Source organism: Oryzias latipes, chromosome 2, assembly GCF_053564925.1.
Source record: "Oryzias latipes strain Hd-rR chromosome 2, Olatipes_Hd-rR_3.1".
Lineage (NCBI taxonomy): Eukaryota > Metazoa > Chordata > Actinopteri > Beloniformes > Adrianichthyidae > Oryzias > Oryzias latipes.
In genome coordinates, this window is record NC_136238.1 from 25,241,239 (window position 1) to 25,249,793 (window position 8,555).

The 8,555-nt window shown below is 47.0% G+C and overlaps 1 protein-coding gene across 5 annotated transcripts in view; it reads right to left on the reverse strand.

The window, feature by feature from the left end:
* The window catches only part of LOC144986673 (NLR family CARD domain-containing protein 3-like), a 497,154-nt gene that overhangs the window by 374,620 nt on the left and 113,979 nt on the right, over positions 1–8,555 (reverse strand). The window lies entirely within an intron of this gene.

The window sequence follows — 8,555 nt, forward strand, 5'->3', positions numbered from 1 at the left end:
CCTAATGTGTTATTGTGTGACTTCAGTAAAGAGGAGCTAGGAGAGAACAGTATGAAAACGGTACGGAGAGAGGTGAGGACATAAAAGAAGACCCCCCCCATAGTGCAAAGGTGCACAGTTGAGCACAATGCATAACAACTTAGTTTGGGAAACCCTGGAAGTGCGAAGAAACAAAATTATGAGGCATAGTTTAAACTGCAAGCTATCAGCTACGCGGAGGAATACGGGAATAGAGCAGCTGCAGTTCGGTTAAATTAGATCTTCACAGATTCGGACTTCCTGCTTCAATAACTCTTCTGATGAACGTTCAAATGTGTCAGCAAGTATCACAATCATTTTGCATTAGCACAGAGAGTGAACTACAAAAGCATTTTCTTTTTATTTTTTTTTTATTTTAACTTGTCCTGTCCAACAGCTAGGCAGGCAGATGAGAGCTGAGGGCCTCTTGTGTTGGACATATTTTACTTTAACAAGAGGGGTTATTAATCTTCAGACAAACCAAAGGTGTGACTGAACAAACCCCTTTTGTAATTGAGGCCAAACTTTATTAATTTCAACCATGATTGAAAATCTTTGGTGTTGGACCGGACGGAAAAGGAAAGAAGGGAAGAAGAGGGAGGGATGTCAGGGGGGGGGGGGGGTGTGTGATAGTGAAAGGGGGGGGTAAGACCATGAAGCAGCATAGAGCAGACAGGTTTACTGGTTGTTTATCGTTACGGTACAGTTCAAATGTAGTACAAAAAGGGCGGGGCCTGTTCACACACACTCAAATATTATCAACACACCTGCTAGCAGCAAAAAATGTTCACATGTCAACATGTACACAAAACAGATAGTGTTCACGAACGCATACCTATGCCTTCGAACCAACTAGTGTGAAATCTTTCATTCATTCAATCATGCAAACTATAAGTGCAAAGGTGAGCTAACACCTGTGCTCAGGTGAGTGTTTATGTTCTTCTAAAATGGATGGTGGAATGTGAAAAGAAGGAGGAGGAGCGCCCAGCCACCCCCACACCCAGACCCCGCCGCAGCGGCAGCCGGAATCCCCCCAACGCCACACGGGAACAGGCAGGGAACAACCGCCCCCCGGGCGACCAAGACCGCCACCCAGGCCAGGGCCAGCAGGACCGCCGCGAGGCCCCCAGAGCCAGAGAGCAGGGAGGCGCGGAGGGAAAGAGAGTCCCGCCCCAGCCAGGAAAGCAGCCCCCCCGCCGCGCCGGAAGAGCCCAACGCAGGGCCCCACCGGAGAAGGACGCCCACAGCCCCAGACGAGCACCCCACCACCACCCAGGAGTTCCGGGCATCCCCCCGCCCCAACCCCAGGTACGAGCCAGGACCCCCCAAGGGAGACCCGCTCCGCCCTCCAGGCAGCCACCCACCCGGCCCACGGTTGGTCCAGGGAGGAGCAAGGCAGGGGCCCGCCGCCCCCGCCCAGGAGGGGGGAACCCCGGGGAAAAAAGGGTGGCCCACAAGGGGTGTTGTAAATATGGCCCGACCAGGCTCGGCCATGTTGGAAGTTTGGCGGGGCCCAGCGCTCAGGGGCAAGGACCAGGACCCACCCTCCAGGGACACGAACACCCCCGGCTCAGGTGTAATATGAACCCCCCCCACCGTGCGGAGAGAGCACCGCCGGGCCCAGGGAGCCGGCACCCAAGGGACACGGCCGCCATCGCCAAGGGGCCCGCACCCCCCACCAGGGAAGGGGTAGGGGACAGATGGACCCAGGTCCCACCTTCCTTGCAAAATGTGTGTGCGTGTATGTGTGTTTGAGAGGGTGTGTGTGTGCATGTGTGTGTGTTTATGTTGGAATGTATATATTGAAGGGGGAGGGGTGTGTGTATTAAGGGGGGTGCAGTTAAAATTGGCGAGTAGGGCACTAAGGGGACGTCTCCTGATTACTCACAGTGATGTCCCCTCACCCTCCCCACCAAGGGGCCCTAAATGTCTAAGGTGCGGTTAAAATTGGCGGGTAGGGTGCCAGGAGGACATCTGCTGCTTGCTTGCAGTGATGTCCAAGCACCCCCCTTACCAAGGACCCTACATGTCTAAGGTGCAAATAAAACCGAAAGAGGGGGGGCCCACTCCATACGGCAACCATAGGAGGGGGGCCACTGCCAAGTAGCCCCCCCCCCAAGGCGCATCGCAGGCTAGACCCCCCACCCCCTCACCCTAATATGAGGTTATATGAGGAAGGGGGTAAGTTGGGGACAGCTGGTAGACTGTCCCCCGGTGGTCAAACAGCTGTCCCCCAGCCCCCCCCAGCAAAGGGGCCAGGGCCACCCAGCCCAGGGGCCCCACCCCCCGAGGCGCCGACACCCCAGGCCCGGCACCACCCACCCCACACAGAGAGAGAGGAGCCAGAAAGCGTCCCCCCCCCCCCCCCCCCCCCCGGAGCAAGCCCAGGCCCCCACCCCCAGACGCCGGCCCTAGAGGAGCTCTGGTCAGGCCTTGACGGGACCGAGGCGGCCAACCGGCCGAGGCAACCACCGATTGCCTCAGCGGAGACCCTGACCCGTTAGCCCCCTGACCCGTACCAATAATGGGCCCCCCCCTCCCCCCCAGAACGCCCCCCCACAGGACAGGGCCGACAAGCACCCCACCCCACCCCAGACCCCGCAGCCGAAGCGGATGACACCCAGAGCAACCGGGGGCCCCGAGAGGGTTGTCCCGTCCCATCCCAGAGCCAGGGAAGGGCCGATCCCAGCCCCAGGTGCAGATGGGCAGCCCATCCGGCGCCGCTGACCCCCCCCCCCCGAGCAGGGCCCCCGCCAACCCCCCCCAGCGCAGGCAAAGGGACCACCCCCCCAAGCCTAGCCAGACCACCACCCCGCACCCCCACCATGCACCCCCACACCCAAGCCCAGAGGACCACGCAGCGCCCCAGCCCGCCCCACCCAGGCACCGGACCCGACCACCCGACCAACGGAGCCCCCACCGCCCCCGCCAGGCACCGGAGGCCCCGACCCCCACCCCAAGCCACGGCAGAAGGGCAAGGAGCAGCGACGACCAAGCCCCCCACCCCCTAAGTCATGGAGTCAACCACAGGAGACCAGAGAGACTGAATTCTTTCAAAGTTACTTGAGCTTTGGGCTGACATTTTTTCCAAGCTGATATGATCAAACAGCTGATTTCTGTGTTGACTTATGTTTATATTTTTCATGTTTTTCCAATTTATTAAAATAGTTTTTTTGGCAATACAAAGAGTTGTGAAAATGATAGATGCTAATCCTTCTCCTATATCGATGGCACTCATGTCACCAAGCACACAAAGTGACGGTGAGGCAGTGATTGAAACCTTAACCCAAACTGATAGATCGGCACATACCTGCTGCCAGAGAGCCTGGACAGGAGTGCAGAACCACAGTGCGTGCATGTAGCTGTCGGGTAGATTATTATCACAGTGCTCGCAAATGTCTGAGTTACTGAGACCCATCTTGAACATCCTGTGTCCAGTGTAGTAAATTCTGTGAAGAGTTTTGAGATGGATTAGCTGCAGATTTGGACTTTTTGTCAGTTTAAAGGTGTTTAGACAGAGTTCTGACCAGAAGCTTTCATCTGTGCTGATGCTCAAATCTGCATCCCATTTTGTTGTTGGAAGGGCAATATAGTTATCTAAATTACATAAAAGTTTGTATATTTTGGAGAGAGTTCTATTCATTGAAAAATTAATCAGAGTGGTAACTACATCTGGTAGCTTTAAATCGTCGTCTTTAAATTTATACTTTTTAGTAATACTTGATTTAAGTTGCTGATATTCCAAGAAGTTATTTATTCCATGTTTGTCTTGAAGTTCCTGGGGAGTTATGAATCTTCTATCAATAATTACGTGCTCCAGTTGTTTTATGCCCCCTGCTTGCCAAGCTGGGAAGTGAATCATTTTTTTGTTAATAAGGATGTCTGGGTTGTTCCAGATGGGTGTCATTTTGCACGGTTGAATTGATGATTTTGATATTTTGAGAAATTCCCACCAGGCTGTTAAAGTGGCATTTATATTAATGCTTTTGAAACAATCCTGTTTTTTAACTGTTTGGCTAATACATGGTAGCTGTGACAGGTTGATCTTTCCACATAACGCCTGTTCCAAGTCTAACCATGAGTTGGTTTCTGGATTATTTTTTAACCATTTTAAGATGTATTGCAATCTATTTGCAAGAAAGTATTTGTGGAAGTTAGGTAATTCTAATCCTCCACAGCTTTTTGCAGATTTTAAAGTTTTTAGACTAATTCTTGCAGGTTTGTTGTTCCATAAAAAGCTTGATATGGATGAGTCTAATGTTTTGAACCATTTTAGTGGCGGTTGTGTGGGAATCATTGAGAAGAGATAATTAACTTTGGGTAAGATTTTCATTTTAACCGTGGCTACCTTGCCCATAAGTGACAGAGGCAGGTTGGTCCAGCGTGTTAGATCGTCCTGTATGCTTTTCAGTAATGGCGTGTGGTTTAGCTGCACCAGTTCTGATAGTTTGGGGGAAAAGTAGATACCCAGATATTTGATATTTCCTGTTTTAACTGGAATTGTGAGTCTTTGTTCCATATTCCTGTTGAGTGGTAATAAAACAGACTTATTCCAATTAATGGAATAGTCTGATATGGAGGAGAATTCTTTTATGATCATTGCTGTTTCATTTACAGAATGTAAATTCCTTAAAAACAGTAATATGTCATCCGCATAAAGACTAATTTTATGATGGCTGTGTTTGGTTTTTATTCCTATAATGCTCTCATTCTGTCTTATTGCTGCAGCTTAAGGCTCAATGAATATAGCAAGCAGACAGGGCTGCCCACTCTCAAAAGCATTTTTTAAAGAAAAAAGGTTGTTTTTATTGCCTTTTAATCAGAATTGTTCGTTTTAAGCTGTGAATGCAGACATGCAGCGAGCCGGCTGCCAAGGGACCGTGAAGAAAGTGCGTATAACACCATTCTGTAAAAATCAGTAAACTTATAAAAGCGAATACATGTCTATATTTATATGATCTGGTAATGAAGACTCGTCAGCATAGTCATGCTATATTATTATTATTATTATACTAAATTTTGTTAGAAAGTCAACCTCTGCTTTATTGCTTATAGTTTTTAAAATTTAATATAGATATAAATCATAACATAAATGCTCAATAGCTCTGAAGATACTAAAGCTTTTGTCACTAAACTTCCTGTACTGACTAATCATGACCTTATTGTCCTACTGCAATAAAGATTATGCAAAAAGGTTCTAGCATCTTCAGACCTATTCAGGATTTTTGACCAAATTGGATCAATTTGTAAATATGAAAAATTCCTAAAAAAAACCAAAGTGAACTATTGACATTCTTTATTTTAGTATGAGAATAAGGTCATTGTTAGTCTGTACAGAAGGTTTGGTGACAGTAGCTTCAGTATCTTCATAACTACTGATAACTTTAGTCATGATTCATATCTATTGACATTTGAAAAATTATATGCAACAAAATACAATCAAGATGGACTTTCCTACAAAATATTTAATTTAACACGAATATGCTTTTTAATCATTTTATGAATTTATTTTGGTGAGATTTTTTATTTTTACACAGGGGTGTTTCACAGTTCACAGAGGTTGCACTTTGTTGACGGTCCCTTGGCAGCCGGCTCCCTGCTCTGTTTGCATTCACAGCTTGAAGCGAACAATTCCGATTAAAAGGCAATAAAAACAACCTTTTTTCTTTAAAAAATGCTTTTGTAGTTCACTCTCTGTGTTAATACAAAATGATTGAGATACTTGCTGACATATTTGAAAGTTTATCAGAAGAGTTATTGAAGCAGGAAGTCCGTATCTGTGAAGATCTTTCTAACTTATTGTTACGTCCCTCTTCAGAGAGGAGGGAGAAATGTGTAACATAAAGAAAATTATGATAACCGGGCGGGGTTGAAGTTGGCCACACAGCCGTTTATTCAGTGACAAATAACAGTCATAGGGGACTAAAAGAAAAATAATCAACTCAACACCAAAGGTGCAATAAATAATGGGATAACTTAAATTCTCAGGCTTTAAAGCAAGGCACCAAATTACTCAAAATGCAAACAAAAGACCACAAGTCAGTAAATGTAACAAAAGGACAAAACCAGAATCAAAGCTAAGGGGGAAACCAGAAGTTTTCACAAGCTAAGGCCAGGTAGACAGCAGGGGCAGGCTGAAGAACGAATTCCCACTCAGGAATGCAGCCGCCACTGGAGCAGAGGATCCTCGGAGCTTTTAAGCTTCCCTCCAAGCCAGGCGATAGGTAGCAGCCTCAATCAGCTCTGCAGAGGGGCGGAGGCCGCAGCTGTGCAGGAGCTGGACTTCTACAGGAGCTGAGAACACATATGCATACACACACGCACACACAAGACAAGCAGACAACTACCACGGGTCGTAACACTTATCGAACCTCTGCTGCAAGAGAATTTAAAATGATGCCGTGGTTCACAAGTGAGAACGCTGGAAAACAAACTCAGACAAGACAAGAAGACGCAGCAGCAGCTGAGTTTCCGCGGAAAAGGAAAGGCCTGTGTTGGAAGAACGACTCGAGGCTCAGCGCTGCTATCAGCAGATGACCGTGAAAAGCTGTCCGTCCTCAGCTCCTTCTGCTGGGATGCAGTGCTGGCGAGTTACAAGCGTGGCGTAACTCGCCGGCGAGTAACTGGCCAGAGCTGTCTGCTTTATCTGTTCTTTGGCAAAGAGACGGACTCTGATGATGAGGAAAGGGAAGCCGGCGTGTCTGATAGAAATGTAGCCCAGCTGTTTCAGATGCAGAAGATGAGGACTTTGATGGATTTTAAAGCAGATTGATGACTGAAAAAATAAATCACAACCAACTCACTTTTGCACTCGCTGCCTTTTTAAAACGCACCAGCGTGCACGTTTCAGCGGTATGTGTGTTAACGTTAAATAAAGAAAAAAACACTCAAAATTGAAACGGCGCCGTTTAATCCAGTGCTGTTGTATTGTAAGGGGAGGAGGGGGTTATAAAATAATATGGCTTTAATTGTGTGTTTGTCTGGCAGGTCAGTGTGTGGTGTGGCTCTTTGACTATCACAGTTAGAAATGTCGGCTCCTTGTGTCAAACTTGCCCCCCCTCCCCCCCCCCCCGTGAGAGGCATTCATAGAAAAAAAACGCGGATGTAACGTGGATTAAAACATTAACCAACGACCCAGAACTAAGGTAAGAAAGGGCGGCGGGTTTTTTTGTGCTGTAAGTTTTTCTCCTGTGAAATTCACTGCATTTGTTACCGTTTTAACGCTTTTAATCCACGTTGCAGCCGCCGTTCCTTTTCTGTTAAAGCCCAAAAATGAAAGTCCTGCTTGACATGCAAATTTCAGCCAATCAGATCAACCAGTAAAGGTTCATGCCCCTAAGTGACAAACACACCCGTGAATACCGCCCCCAAGTGACAAAAACGCCCCCTTAACACTGAGGGCGCAAAGGAGAATTGACCGAGCAGGATCACTGCTCAGTTAGGATTTCAGCCGTTCAGTTGTAAAATACGGGGTCGCTTGGTTAGAATTGCACCTGCGCGGTTGTAAAGTTCACTCACTCAGTTCCTAAATACGCCCGCTCAGTTGTCTTTACGCCCTTTCAATTTTTGGCAGACATGTAATCCCATAAAGCAGCAGCAGACTGTGTTCCCATGACGATGCTGAAGTCAGCTGCTGCTCTGCAGGAGAAAGTCTGCAGCTCCTCAGTCAGGAAGCTCTTTCAAGCTCGTGCACATCTGTCAGTGCAGCAGCAGAAAGCCTGTTTCCCTGCAGGAAGTCTGAGACTTTTCAAAGTAAGAGCCTCATGTTGGCAGAGATGGGTTGGATTCTTTGATGCTCCAGTGTCTTTTGGATTCAGGATGAGTTCATGCAGATCTAGAAATCCCACCATGATGATCATCCTTGAGGAATTTCAAAATAAAAGACTTACAAACACCACCATCACTGCTGGATGATAAATACATTTACTCTTTATTTTCTGTCAATAAATAATATTTATCAATAAATCCTTGATTGTAAATGATGGATCTAAAGTCAAAAGGAAGTCAAAGTGCTGACTCAGCACAGATCAAAGGAGACACAGATGATTTCCTGGAATGAAGAAAACATCAAACATCATGATGTGATCTGGAACTGAGCTGTTCTTCAGAAGATCCTCCCAAACATGGAAACTGTTGCTGCAACACGTGAAGGTTTGGTTCTGTTGCTAGTGAGATCTGATGGATCAGAACCAGACTTCTGTCAGCTGGAACTGGGGCTTCTTCCAGACCATGACATGTTGTTCAATAAAGTTCATTCCAAAGCGTGACTGATTCATGAAGTGGTTCCTTGAGCCGTGAGTTTTGCCAGCAGCAGGAATCCCTGAGAGTTAGGAGACAGTTTGTGGAGAGAGTTTGTAGATTTAGGAGAAACCAACGTTTGAAATGAAACCAAAGTGTCCTAAACCAAAATCACTGAGCACATCTCAATGTTCCACAAACAGTCATTTTCCACAGTGGACCGTCACCACACACTTTACAAGACAGTTTTTCACAACTTTATGACAACAAATCCTGAAATTGTTCCATTCAAGGAAACA